Genomic DNA, 14,485 nt, shown 5'->3' on the forward strand with positions numbered 1-14,485 from the left:
TTTACTCAATTGGCACATAGTAATTGTACAGACTCATGGGGCACAGTGTGGCGTCTTTTTTTGTTTTAGTTTCCCGCTCCCCCACCCACCCTGTCTTAAGATGAGGAAGGCTTGCATTTTAGGCATTCATTGAAAACTTGTGCATGCCATGTCAATGGATTAGACCCGTTAGCCGGCACACCAACTTCCCACACAAAGCCGTCCACTGAACCAAGAGGCCCAGCAGTCTCTGGAGAAGCTGCAGCCTGACCGTCTTCTCCACCATCGCCCAGGAAGGATGAGACTCACAAACCCGTGCTTGGGCCGGTGCTTTCCTCTTCTTCATCTTTTATTCCCATGAGTCCCAGGCCAGAGAGAGATCCATGAGGGCTAGCGGTTCCTGGCAGGAGGATGACGCAAAGGGTACCCGGGCTCAGGCTTCGGTAGAGCCTTCCAATCTTGCGGCTCCAACGCCGGGCTGCACTCTTTGCGTTTTCCGCCTTTAAGTTCTGCAGGGTCTCCCGCTCTGAGGGAGGAGGTCTAACTGTCAGACCTGCGGGCCTTCTTGATTCAGGTGGTGAGCTCCTAAGCCACGCGTGGAGGTGCCTGGGCGTTAGGGCCTGCCTGCCTTTCAGCTTCCAGTCCTTGCCTGTGAGGACATGGAGGGCCCTCTGGGCATTGCCAAAAGTTTTGAATTGCAGGAAACAGTATTTTTCCTGTCTTCCGCTTTTAGCATCTGGAGGCACGATCACAGCTTCCAGGCCACCAAAGAGGTTCGGTAGTTCCTGAGTATGTCCTAAGAAATCTTTACTAACTCCAGACAGATAAATAGTGGCTCGGTTCTCAGAATCTCGTTCCAGCTCCTTAACAAGTGTGTCACAATCCAGAGTGAGTTCTGTCACAGGTCTCTGTACCTTTATGTACACACCTTCCACCAGAACGCCATTCAAGGACTCGATGGCCAGCTGGGCAGCTTCCAGGACTTCATACTCTATAGAGAGATGAGGCTGATGCGTTTCCAGAACAGCGGTCATTGCACGAACTGGGCCAAAGCTCCTAAACAGCCTCTTCAGAGCACTTAGTTTACAATCTTTGCTCAAGGGCCCAGCATAGATAGTTGACATCTCTGTCCACTTGATCCGCATCCTTTTGTTCACTTCCTCAGTGAGGAGAGGTGAAAAGGGCTCAAAAGAGAACCGAATAATGCTGAAGGGGTACAGGCGGACTTGCCTTCGGGCCTGCTCAAAGACCTCTCTGTTGGAAAGGCACTTAATAGTTTCACAATCTTCAGGAGAAGGCAGTTCAATATCATCTGTCTCTCGGGTTACAAAAAGGAGCTTCTGATGCGCCGAATCGAAACAAGTTAAAGCACCTCTGTAGGGGTACTGGAACTTTTCTCTGACATTTCTTGGGTCTTGGGCTCTCCATAGCGCCTCCAGATTGAGTTCTGCAATCTTCCTTGGGCCATACTTGAGGAAATATTGAGCCAATTCAAGGGTCGCGGTAGCGTCCTCTGTGGGATCATGACCGTCCCTTTCCGAACGTTGAATGTCCCTGCCCAAAATAGCTTTGGCTAAGAACTTTAGCTTGAATCTTCTGCCCCGCTCCCTGGCGTAAAGCAATGAGGTGTCGATAACATACGGATGGATCATGTTCAGTGCTCGGAGATCGACGTCTAAGGAATGACCTACCAACACCGCATCAGGAGGAAGCAGTGCTTTCAACCGCCTCTGAACGTCTTTCAGTTTCGTCGTCACCGGCTTAAGCATCTCCTCCGTGATCCCTGAATAGCAGGTGGCGTAGTCTACAATCTCCTCATCGGGTTTCACCAACTCATCCATAAGACAGGAGCCCCCTTCGGCAACCAGTGAGATGCGTGTTAGTTCTCTCCCCTTGGACGTGATGCACATTTCTCCGTCCAGCCCAAAGAGAGGGCTCTTCTCTGTGACAGACGCATTACATCCGGTAGTTACAAAGTCCTCACAGTCGGGAGAACCTTGTAACGGAAAGTCAAATGTTCTCATCTCCTCCTCTGTCAGAAGGCATCGCAGCACGCCCACCTTCTGAGAGCCATACTTCTGAATGACGGGGTCATTCTGCAGGTCGACCTCGGGCTTTGTACTGGCGGACGGTAAAGATCCTCCCATGGTCTTAGGCAGATATCCAGCCCTTTGATTTGGTAGCCCGATAACATCAGCTAGAAAAGTAGATGATGGAGGAGGCAAGCGGAATTTGTGTCTGAAGGCTTTTCGGAGAAATCCAAACTCCAAATAGAACCTGTAGAAGTGGAGTTGACTCATCCCTTGAAGGGTGACAACCACTGTTCTGCTCAGGTGCTTTCCGTACAGAAGCTGGCACCACCTGGGTCTCTCAATAACCGGTTGAGCCAGAACTGCATACTTGAGCAGCTCACATAGCTGCTCGTGGGTTATTTCACAGTTTTCAACCATTACGATGCCAGACAACCGGGCTCTCTTGGGCTCGGGCTGCCTGTCCACGAGATCCGAACCGGGGGGTATCCTTACCTCGGGCGTCCCCATCAGCCAGTCGGGGACCCGTCTCCTCTGGCTGTTGAGCCTCCCGGTCTTCTCCTTCTCTGGCTCCATGATCCTGTACTAGAGTCCTTGTTGCGGAACGCTGTCCTTGGTGTAGAAAGCTGTCCCTGGCGTAGAAAGCTGTCCTTGCCTTGATGCCAATCCAGCAAGAGAAAACGGTCTCGAGAAGGAAAAGGGGTGGTTTCTTGCTTGGCTAGCAAAGGAGAAACAATGATTCTCACGTCAGCAGGAGTAGGGGGTTTTTATACAGGGGGTTTTCATAAGCGATTCAGAGAAAGTGAGATTAGGGAGGAGAGAGCAGGTAGGAAAAGATTAGGGAAAAGAAGAGCCCAGAGGAGGAGATCAGGGAGGGGGGAAAAGAACAGGGAGGAGAAGTTTAGGGAAAAGAAAATCAGAAGATCAGGGAGGAGAAGGGTAGGGGAAAGAAAATCAGGAGGAGAAGGTTAGGGCAAAGAAGATCAGGGAGGAGAAGTTTGGGGAAAAGAGAAACAAACATGTAAGTTTCAAAGCGACAAGGGATGTAGTCAAAGCATCCAGTGAACCCCTGTTGCAACTTCAGTAAAATCTTCCCTTTGTATTCCAGCGTATTGCCTCTGGGGGACCTTTACAGTGGATTACCTTCCAGTAGTTTCATTACCCAGATTCGTTAAGTTCCAGGGGACAGGACCGTGCCCTGTGTTTCATATTTTCTCAGAATTGTGCTGTATACGTAGCAAAGACTTGAAAAGGGGGGGGGGGAGTGTAAAGACAAAAATAGCTAAAGGTCTTCAGTGTTTCTGTACCCCTACAATCATGAGTTCCCCAACATTACTGTAAAATACAGGGAGCAGATAAAATTAAGCTAAGTTTGCTAATATGTGCTTGAGGCCTATGTAGGTAAAATGACTACTAAAATAAAAAAGAGGATGACAGCCCAGCGGCTCTGGAGGCTGAGACAGGAGGATCGTGAGTTCAAAGCCTGCCTCAGCAACTTAGAGAGGCACTAAGCAACTCTGTGAGACCCTGTCTCAAAATAAAAAAAAAAAAAAAAAAAATATATATATATATATATATATATATATATATATATATATATATATATATATACATAAAATACAAAATATGGCTGGGGATGTGACTTAGTGGTTGAGTGCCCCTGTGTTCAATTCCGTGTACAAAAAACAAAACAAACAAACAAACAAAAGCATCACCGTACAAGAACCCAGGTCTTTCCTCCCAAAGTCTAGTTTAGTTTCTCTTTCATCAGAACACATTAAGGGGTACTTGGCCATTTGCCCCGTAGTGTGAATGGGTTCATTGATCTTATTGGGTTGTTTTCAGTGTGGCATCTTAATACTTGTGTTCCAAGCGTAATGATCAGATCAGGGTAATTGGCATATATGTCACTCACACATGTATCACTCCTTTGTATTGGGAACGTTCAAAACCCTATCAGGTTTCCCCCTTCCAGTACTGAGGATTGCATCCAGGGCCTTGTACATACTCAGCAATTATTCTACCACTGAGATACACCCCCAATCAGGTATTTTGAAATATTTAATATTGTTGTCAATCACAGCTATCCTACCATGCTGTGGAATACTAATAGTAAGTCATTTCTCTTATCCAAGGGCAACCCCCATACCGATTAACCATCCTCTTGCCGTGTTCCCTCCCCTACGCCCATTCCGGGCTCTGGTAACCACTATTCTCTGTATTCTATCAATTTTATTTTATTTCAATTATTAAATTTTTTTAATATATGACAGCAGAAGGCATTAGGATTCATATTATACGTACGGAGCACAGTTTCACATCTCTGGTGGTAGATAAAGTATATTCACACCAACTCATGTTTTCATACGTGTACTTTGGATAACGATGGCCATCACATTCCACCATCATTTCTAACCCCCTGCCCCCTCCCTTCCCTTCTCACTCCTCTCTCCCCTATCTAGAGTTCATCTCTTCCTCCCATGCTCCCCATCCCAGAGAAAACTCTTGGCATTCGTTTGTTTGGGATGGGCTGACTTCACTTAGCACCATCTCCTCCATCTCGGTCCATTTACCTGCAAAAGCCATGACGGTATTCTCTTTTATTGCTGAGTAACATTCCCTTGTGTGTATAAACAGACTGGTAGACCAATGGTACAGAATAGAGGTCACGGAGACTAACCCACTAAATTACCATTATCTTCTATCAGACAAAGGTGCCCAAAACATACTTTGGAGAAAAGATAGCCTCTTCAACAAACGGTGCTGGGAAAACTGGAAATCCATAGGCAACAAAATGAAATTAAAACCCCAGTCTCTCACCATGCACAAAACTCAATCCAGAGTGGAACTAGGACCTAGGAATTAAACCAGAGACCTTGGGTCTAACAGAAGAAAAAGTAGGCCCTAATCTTCATCATGTGAGATTAGGCCCCAACTTCCTTAAAAGACTGCTATAGTGCAAGAAATAAAATCAAGAATCAATAAATCAGATGGATTCCAACTAAAAAGCTTCTTTGCAGCAAAAGAAACAATAAGTGAGGTGAACAGAGAGCCTACAGAATAGGAGGAAATTTTTACCACACACAAATCAGATAGAGCACTCATCTATATAAATATATGTGTATACATACATATATAAAGGACTCAAAACTCTTAATACCGAAGAAACAAATAACCCAGTGGATAAAGGGGCCAAAGAACTGAACAGACGTTTCTCAGAAAACGATACACAATCAATCCACAAATATATGAAAAAATGTTCAGCATCTCTGGCAATTAGAGAAATGCAAATAAAAAATCACTCTAAGATTTCATCTCACTCCAGTAAAAATGGCAGCTGTTAAGGATACAAACCACAATAAGTTTTCACAAGGAAGTGGGGGGGAAAGGCACCTTCACGCATTGCTGGTGGGACTGAAAATTGGTGCAGCCAATATGGAAAGCAGTATGGAGATTCCTTGGAAAACTCATAATGGAACCACCGTTGGATCCAGGTATCCCACTCCTCGGTTTATACCCAAAGGACTCAGAAGTAGCATACTACAACGATGCAGCCACATCAATGTTTACAGCAGCACAATTCACAATAGCTAAATTGTGGAACCAACCAAGATATACCCTTCATTAGATGAATGGATGAAGAAAATGTGGCATATATACACAATGGAATATCACTCAGCATTAAAGGAGAAGAAAAAATCATGGCATTTGCAAGTAAATGGATGAAGTTGGAGAATAAAATGCTGGGTGAAGTAAGCCGACCCTAAAAATCCAAATGCCGAATGTATTGTCTGATACAGGGATGATGATTTATAATGGGGACGGGGTGGGGGGAGCATGGGAAAAATACATGACCTTTCGCTAGGGAAAAGGGGAGAGAGGAGAAGGGAGGTTTTATGCTCGAATTCTGGACCCCCAAAAGGCCACCAGAGACCAAGATCCATGTAAGCAGCAAAGAGGTGTCTATTGCGAGCTAGCTGGGTCCTCTGCGCGCACACAGCAACTGGTGACGCTGAGAGGCCCCGAGCCCAGGGTTTGCAGCAGTTTTATACATTCTTTGGAGAAGGCAGGGACCCCCACAAACATCATAGCATCTCTTGGCAAATCATCACACATTGCGGGAAAATCAAAGAACAACTCTAAAACATGATTAGCACATTCACTGGCGGGAACAAGTTGGGTAGTGATGATTGGTTACTACAAGAGGGGGATTCATTTGAACTGATTGGTTTACGCCAAGAGGGGTGTTCTTGATGAACTACATGGTTTCCCAACACCATAAACTACTGGGAGGGTCATCTGGCATCCCAGGTATTTCCCTGTCTCATGCTGATTGGTGGCTGCTAGCGGGTTGCTATGGGTCCCCACCTAGCCTGACTGAGTCAGGGACACCTGGCCCAGCAGATCTCTCCTGTTATTTGTAGATAAACCACTTAGCAGGGTGGGAATGTGCCCAGGAGTGCTCTGTGGGTCTTTCCAAGGACAAAGGTCATGTCCCTTCCTTGGGCGGGCTTTGCTCTGAGGTAGAAGCTGGTTTTTCAGAGGGGCATGGAGGTAGGAAAGATGGTGGAAAGAGACAGACATCCTTACCCTAAGTACATGTATGAAAACACAAATGGTGTGACTCTACTTTGCATACAACCAGAGACATGAAAAATGGTGCTCTATTTGTGTAATATGAATTGAATTGCATCCTGCTGTCATATATAACAAATCAGAATAAATAAAAATTTAAAAATGCATCATAAAGTAAGTGAAATATTGAAAAAATTATGACACATTTTATAACGGAATATTGTGTGACTGCTAAGAAGAATGAGAAAAACTATATGTCCACTGAGGTAAGACAATCTCTAAGATATCAGGTGACAAGAACCAAGGGCAGAAGGGTGTACACAGTGCTATTAATTGAAAATGAGGGGATGTATGTATGCAGAGATGTACTTATAGATGCAATGAACATTTCTGGAACTGGTACCATCGTTATGGCTTCTGTGAAACTGAGGAAGTGATGGAAGGAGACCTTTTTTTTTTTTTTTGTTAACCTTATATGCATCCCGTTTAAATATTTATCATGTACACTTATAACATTAAAACGTAAGGATGAAAAGCAGTAAAACCAAAACAGAGAAGCGCATTTGAATCAGGCTTTACAAGAAAAATAGCATAGATCTCTTTTTGGCTCATGCTTCCAGTCCAGCTAGGTCCAGAGATGCAGGAAGCTCCTTGATGGAGTAAGCCACTGAGCAGATGACTCGCCTGAAAGTGGCTGTGTTTTGCAAATACTTATCTGCCAGCACTGCTTTCTTGCAAGGGAGTCCTTGGGCTGGTTCTGAGCCTCTAACTGGACCTTCAGGACAGACACGGGCAGGATCTGGGCAGTGTCATGGAAGCAAGGGGCATAGGAGGAGTCATGAATGTGGATACCGCCCAGAGCCAGGGACCTCGCTAGATATGGAGGCAAGCTAGGCAGAAAGCGGGTGGCAGGAAGCTCTGAAAAAATTAGTTGAGGTAGGCGCAGTGTTCTAAGTGATTTTTCCTCTGGTGTTTGGAGACATGTTAAAGTGCCTTAGAAAAGTCTACTCATTTGAAAGAGGACATCCTTGTTCCAGTTTTTAGAGGGAATGCTTTCAATTTTTCTCTGTTTAGGATGATGCTGACCTTGGGGTTTGCATAGATAGCTTCCATGAGGTTGAGGTGTGTTCCTTCTATTCCTAGTTTTTCTAGTGTTTTGAACATGAAGGGTGCTGTATTTGTCAAATGCTTTTTCTGCCTCTATTGAGATGATCATATTATACTTGTTATTAAGTATATTGATGTGATGAATTATGTTTATTGATTCCTGTATGTGAACCCCACTTGATTGTGGCACACTATCTTTTTAATATGTTTTTGTATGCCATTTGCCGGAATTGTATTGAGAATTTTCGTATCGATGTTCATCGTGGATATTGGTATGAAGTTTTCTTTCCTTGATGTGTGCTTGTGTGGTTTCGGCGTCAGGGTGATATCAGCTTCACAGAATGAGATTGGAAGGGTTCTCTCCTTTTCGTATTCCACGAAACGTTTTGAGCAGTATTGGTGTTAATTCTCCTTGGAAGGTCTTATAGAACTCGGCTGAGAATCCATCTGGTCCTGGACTTCCCTTGATTGGTAGACCTTAGGTATTCCCACCACAAAAATCTAACAAAGAAAAGAAAATGTTAACTATTCTGAAGTGATAGATATGTTAGATGATTTGAGCTATCATTTCACAGCATTTACATATAGCAAAATATCATGTTATGCAACTTAAGTGTAACTGACCACATGTATTTTGTCAATAAATTTTGTCCAAAAAAAAAAAAAAGGGCAGTGACTATGGATTTCTTTCTTGAATGAGTAGAATTGTCTTTTTAAAAAAAAAAATCGTTAAAATCTGTTTTAATTAGTTATACATGACAGTAGGATGCATTTTGATATATCATAAATAAATAGGGTATAATTTCTCATTTTTCTTCTTGTACACGTTGTCAGATCACATCGGTCATGCAGTCATATGTGTACGTGAGGTAATAATGTCTGTTTCATTCTACTATTCTTCCTATCTCCATATCCCTCCCCTCCCTTCACTCTCTTCTACCTAATCTAAAGTAACTTTATTCTTCCCTAGCACCTTGGCCCTGATTGTGAATTAACATCCATATCAGAGAAGGCATTCGGCCTTTGGTTCTAAGGGATTTGACTTATTTCACTTAGCATGATATTCTCCAACTCCGTCCATTTACCCGGAAATACCATAATTCCCTTCTTCTTTAAAACTGAGTGATATTCCATCAAATATTATATACCACATTTTCTTTATCCAACCTAGGTTGGTTCCATAGTTTAGCTATGGTGAATTGAGCTTCTATAAATAAATCTTGGGCCTCCCAGGAATATCATAAGGCTGGTCAATTGCCCCCAGGCTTAGCATTTACCAAGAACTGGATACACAATGGGGATGAGTCATCTCATCGCTGGTCTTAACAAGACAGGGCCATACACAATGGGGGCGAGTCATCACTGGTGTTGCAAGAAGGCAGCTTAACCAGCTTTTCCAGGTTCGCACAAGAGGGTGGAGAATTTCCTTGGGGGGAGGGGTGACAACATGGCATAGGCCGCTCCCCTTCCCGACTTTTTCTACCGCGTGTTCCAGGACAGGAGCACTTGGTGTGGGACCCAGAGGACCAGGCCAGGCATCAAAAGGGTCTAGGAGGCCATTGTCAGAGTGAGGCTTTAAGCCTTTCTCCTCCTGGGCAGTGAGAGGACTGACTCACTGTGACCCAAGTCGCTCCTCAACAATGGCTTCCCAATACTGGTCCTCATACATAGTGTGAGATTGCCCCATCTTTTCGGGGAGACCCCTACCTCGAAACTCTCTTGGCTTGGCTTGGCGATACTCTCACTTTTGGTGAACCGACTTCTTAATGCCCCACGTTGGGTGCCAGATGTGTGTGTGTGGGGGTTAGCCCCACCCCACCCCACCACACCACACCCGCTTCCCTCCTGACCTGCGGGAGAGATTGGGAGAGCAGGCCCGGACCATGAGGAACCAAGAAACGAAGGGCCGACTGACGCCCCCCCCCCCAGCACCCAGCCCTCCCCCACGGGAGGACAATCAGACAAGCCAGGGAGACCAGTCAAAGCAGGATCTCAGTTTATTGAGAAAACACACACACAGCTAATACAAGGCACAGGAGCCAATCAGGATAATGGTCAGCAGGGTGGGGAGAGTTCACGTGTTCACCCATTTCACGGTCCCTAATGGGAGACCCGAGCTGTCCAGAGGGTGGAAGGGTTCTGAGCCTGTCCTAGAGGTCATCTGGTTTTTCCTCACAACCCAGGCAATGCCTTCTGGCCCGTCCCCAGGCGCTTTCTTAGCCACAGGTGGCCCCAGAACCCGGAAGCGGGCAGCAAGTTCGGTTTCCTCCTTTCTGATGCAACATGCCCCACATGTTACATAGTGCCCTAAGTCTGTGTTTCCTTTTCCTTGCCATCATTGTCAGAAATTCAGGGAGGTCGATTTTACCATTACCACCAGCAGCTAGTCCCTTAATCGCGTCCTGAAACTCGACTTCTGTGGGATTCCACCCAAGAGACCATCTCATTACACTTCCCGATCCCTTTGTTAGTATAGTATAGTTCCATCCCCTTTCCTGTCAAATAGTGGGAAAGCTCCTTTGAATTCTGCAATCTGCCCTTCAGTCAGTTGGTCAGCCACGCTGCAAGCCTTACCAGTTTCTGAGACTCAACCACATAACCACTGGGCTCATTCGCTCCACTCAGATCCCATCACATTTCTAAAGTGTCACATAGCATGAATGGAATTTTAAACGTCTGAAGATATCAAACACGTGTACATTTATTTTGGTTTAATAATAAGTTGTATTTATTTTGTTTCCATTTTACTTTATTTTTAATCATATATATATATATATATATATATATATATATATATTTTACTCAATTGGCACATAGTAATTGTACAGACTCATGGGGCACAGTGTGGCGTCTTTTTTTGTTTTAGTTTCCCGCTCCCCCACCCACCCTGTCTTAAGATGAGGAAGGCTTGCATTTTAGGCATTCATTGAAAACTTGTGCATGCCATGTCAATGGATTAGACCCGTTAGCCGGCACACCAACTTCCCACACAAAGCCGTCCACTGAACCAAGAGGCCCAGCAGTCTCTGGAGAAGCTGCAGCCTGACCGTCTTCTCCACCATCGCCCAGGAAGGATGAGACTCACAAACCCGTGCTTGGGCCGGTGCTTTCCTCTTCTTCATCTTTTATTCCCATGAGTCCCAGGCCAGAGAGAGATCCATGAGGGCTAGCGGTTCCTGGCAGGAGGATGACGCAAAGGGTACCCGGGCTCAGGCTTCGGTAGAGCCTTCCAATCTTGCGGCTCCAACGCCGGGCTGCACTCTTTGCGTTTTCCGCCTTTAAGTTCTGCAGGGTCTCCCGCTCTGAGGGAGGAGGTCTAACTGTCAGACCTGCGGGCCTTCTTGATTCAGGTGGTGAGCTCCTAAGCCACGCGTGGAGGTGCCTGGGCGTTAGGGCCTGCCTGCCTTTCAGCTTCCAGTCCTTGCCTGTGAGGACATGGAGGGCCCTCTGGGCATTGCCAAAAGTTTTGAATTGCAGGAAACAGTATTTTTCCTGTCTTCCGCTTTTAGCATCTGGAGGCAGGATCACAGCTTCCAGGCCACCAAAGAGGTTCGGTAGTTCCTGAGTATGTCCTAAGAAATCTTTACTAACTCCAGACAGATAAATAGTGGCTCGGTTCTCAGAATCTCGTTCCAGCTCCTTAACAAGTGTGTCACAATCCAGAGTGAGTTCTGTCACAGGTCTCTGTACCTTTATGTACACACCTTCCACCAGAACGCCATTCAAGGACTCGATGGCCAGCTGGGCAGCTTCCAGGACTTCATACTCTATAGAGAGATGAGGCTGATGCGTTTCCAGAACAGCGGTCATTGCACGAACTGGGCCAAAGCTCCTAAACAGCCTCTTCAGAGCACTTAGTTTACAATCTTTGCTCAAGGGCCCAGCATAGATAGTTGACATCTCTGTCCACTTGATCCGCATCCTTTTGTTCACTTCCTCAGTGAGGAGAGGTGAAAAGGGCTCAAAAGAGAACCGAATAATGCTGAAGGGGTACAGGCGGACTTGCCTTCGGGCCTGCTCAAAGACCTCTCTGTTGGAAAGGCACTTAATAGTTTCACAATCTTCAGGAGAAGGCAGTTCAATATCATCTGTCTCTCGGGTTACAAAAAGGAGCTTCTGATGCGCCGAATCGAAACAAGTTAAAGCACCTCTGTAGGGGTACTGGAACTTTTCTCTGACATTTCTTGGGTCTTGGGCTCTCCATAGTGCCTCCAGATTGAGTTCTGCAATCTTCCTTGGGCCATACTTGAGGAAATATTGAGCCAATTCAAGGGTCGCGGTAGCGTCCTCTGTGGGATCATGACCGTCCCTTTCCGAACGTTGAATGTCCCTGCCCAAAATAGCTTTGGCTAAGAACTTTAGCTTGAATCTTCTGCCCCGCTCCCTGGCGTAAAGCAATGAGGTGTCGATAACATACGGATGGATCATGTTCAGTGCTCGGAGATCGACGTCTAAGGAATGACCTACCAACACCGCATCAGGAGGAAGCAGTGCTTTCAACCGCCTCTGAACGTCTTTCAGTTTCGTCGTCACCGGCTTAAGCATCTCCTCCGTGATCCCTGAATAGCAGGTGGCGTAGTCTACAATCTCCTCATCGGGTTTCACCAACTCATCCATAAGACAGGAGCCCCCTTCGGCAACCAGTGAGATGCGTGTTAGTTCTCTCCCCTTGGACGTGATGCACATTTCTCCGTCCAGCCCAAAGAGAGGGCTCTTCTCTGTGACAGACGCATTACATCCGGTAGTTACAAAGTCCTCACAGTCGGGAGAACCTTGTAACGGAAAGTCAAATGTTCTCATCTCCTCCTCTGTCAGAAGGCATCGCAGCACGCCCACCTTCTGAGAGCCATACTTCTGAATGACGGGGTCATTCTGCAGGTCGACCTCGGGCTTTGTACTGGCGGACGGTAAAGATCCTCCCATGGTCTTAGGCAGATATCCAGCCCTTTGATTTGGTAGCCCGATAACATCAGCTAGAAAAGTAGATGATGGAGGAGGCAAGCGGAATTTGTGTCTGAAGGCTTTTCGGAGAAATCCAAACTCCAAATAGAACCTGTAGAAGTGGAGTTGACTCATCCCTTGAAGGGTGACAACCACTGTTCTGCTCAGGTGCTTTCCGTACAGAAGCTGGCACCACCTGGGTCTCTCAATAACCGGTTGAGCCAGAACTGCATACTTGAGCAGCTCACATAGCTGCTCGTGGGTTATTTCACAGTTTTCAACCATTACGATGCCAGACAACCGGGCTCTCTTGGGCTCGGGCTGCCTGTCCACGAGATCCGAACCGGGGGGTATCCTTACCTCGGGCGTCCCCATCAGCCAGTCGGGGACCCGTCTCCTCTGGCTGTTGAGCCTCCCGGTCTTCTCCTTCTCTGGCTCCATGATCCTGTACTAGAGTCCTTGTTGCGGAACGCTGTCCTTGGTGTAGAAAGCTGTCCCTGGCGTAGAAAGCTGTCCTTGCCTTGATGCCAATCCAGCAAGAGAAAACGGTCTCGAGAAGGAAAAGGGGTGGTTTCTTGCTTGGCTAGCAAAGGAGAAACAATGATTCTCACGTCAGCAGGAGTAGGGGGTTTTTATACAGGGGGTTTTCATAAGCGATTCAGAGAAAGTGAGATTAGGGAGGAGAGAGCAGGTAGGAAAAGATTAGGGAAAAGAAGAGCCCAGAGGAGGAGATCAGGGAGGGGGGAAAAGAACAGGGAGGAGAAGTTTAGGGAAAAGAAAATCAGAAGATCAGGGAGGAGAAGGGTAGGGGAAAGAAAATCAGGAGGAGAAGGTTAGGGCAAAGAAGATCAGGGAGGAGAAGTTTGGGGAAAAGAGAAACAAACATGTAAGTTTCAAAGCGACAAGGGATGTAGTCAAAGCATCCAGTGAACCCCTGTTGCAACTTCAGTAAAATCTTCCCTTTGTATTCCAGCGTATTGCCTCTGGGGGACCTTTACAGTGGATTACCTTCCAGTAGTTTCATTACCCAGATTCGTTAAGTTCCAGGGGACAGGACCGTGCCCTGTGTTTCATATTTTCTCAGAATTGTGCTGTATACGTAGCAAAGACTTGAAAAGGGGGGGGGGGGAAGTGTAAAGACAAAAATAGCTAAAGGTCTTCAGTGTTTCTGTACCCCTACAATCATGAGTTCCCCAACATTACTGTAAAATACAGGGAGCAGATAAAATTAAGCTAAGTTTGCTAATATGTGCTTGAGGCCTATGTAGGTAAAATGACTACTAAAATAAAAAAGAGGATGACAGCCCAGCGGCTCTGGAGGCTGAGACAGGAGGATCGTGAGTTCAAAGCCTGCCTCAGCAACTTAGAGAGGCACTAAGCAACTCTGTGAGACCCTGTCTCAAAATAAAATATATATATATATATATATATATATATATATATATATATATATATATATATATATATAAAATACAAAATATGGCTGGGGATGTGACTTAGTGGTTGAGTGCCCCTGTGTTCAATTCCGTGTACAAAAAACAAAACAAACAAACAAACAAAAGCATCACCGTACAAGAACCCAGGTCTTTCCTCCCAAAGTCTAGTTTAGTTTCTCTTTCATCAGAACACATTAAGGGGTACTTGGCCATTTGCCCCGTAGTGTGAATGGGTTCATTGATCTTATTGGGTTGTTTTCAGTGTGGCATCTTAATACTTGTGTTCCAAGCGTAATGATCAGATCAGGGTAATTGGCATATATGTCACTCACACATGTATCACTCCTTTGTATTGGGAACGTTCAAAACCCTATCAGGTTTCCCCCTTCCAGTACTGAGGATTGCATCCAGGGCCTT

At 45.8% G+C, this 14,485-nt stretch overlaps 2 pseudogenes; both read right to left on the reverse strand.

Moving 5' to 3' along the window:
• Nucleotides 1-284: 284 nt before the first annotated feature.
• Nucleotides 285-2,585, reverse strand: LOC139705488 (RNA exonuclease 5 pseudogene; annotated as a pseudogene).
• An 8,187-nt stretch (nucleotides 2,586-10,772) lies between these two features.
• Nucleotides 10,773-13,073, reverse strand: LOC139705489 (RNA exonuclease 5 pseudogene; annotated as a pseudogene).
• Nucleotides 13,074-14,485: the final 1,412 nt, after the last annotated feature.

This window comes from Marmota flaviventris, chromosome 4 (genome assembly GCF_047511675.1).
Source record: "Marmota flaviventris isolate mMarFla1 chromosome 4, mMarFla1.hap1, whole genome shotgun sequence".
Taxonomy (NCBI): Eukaryota; Metazoa; Chordata; class Mammalia; order Rodentia; family Sciuridae; genus Marmota; species Marmota flaviventris.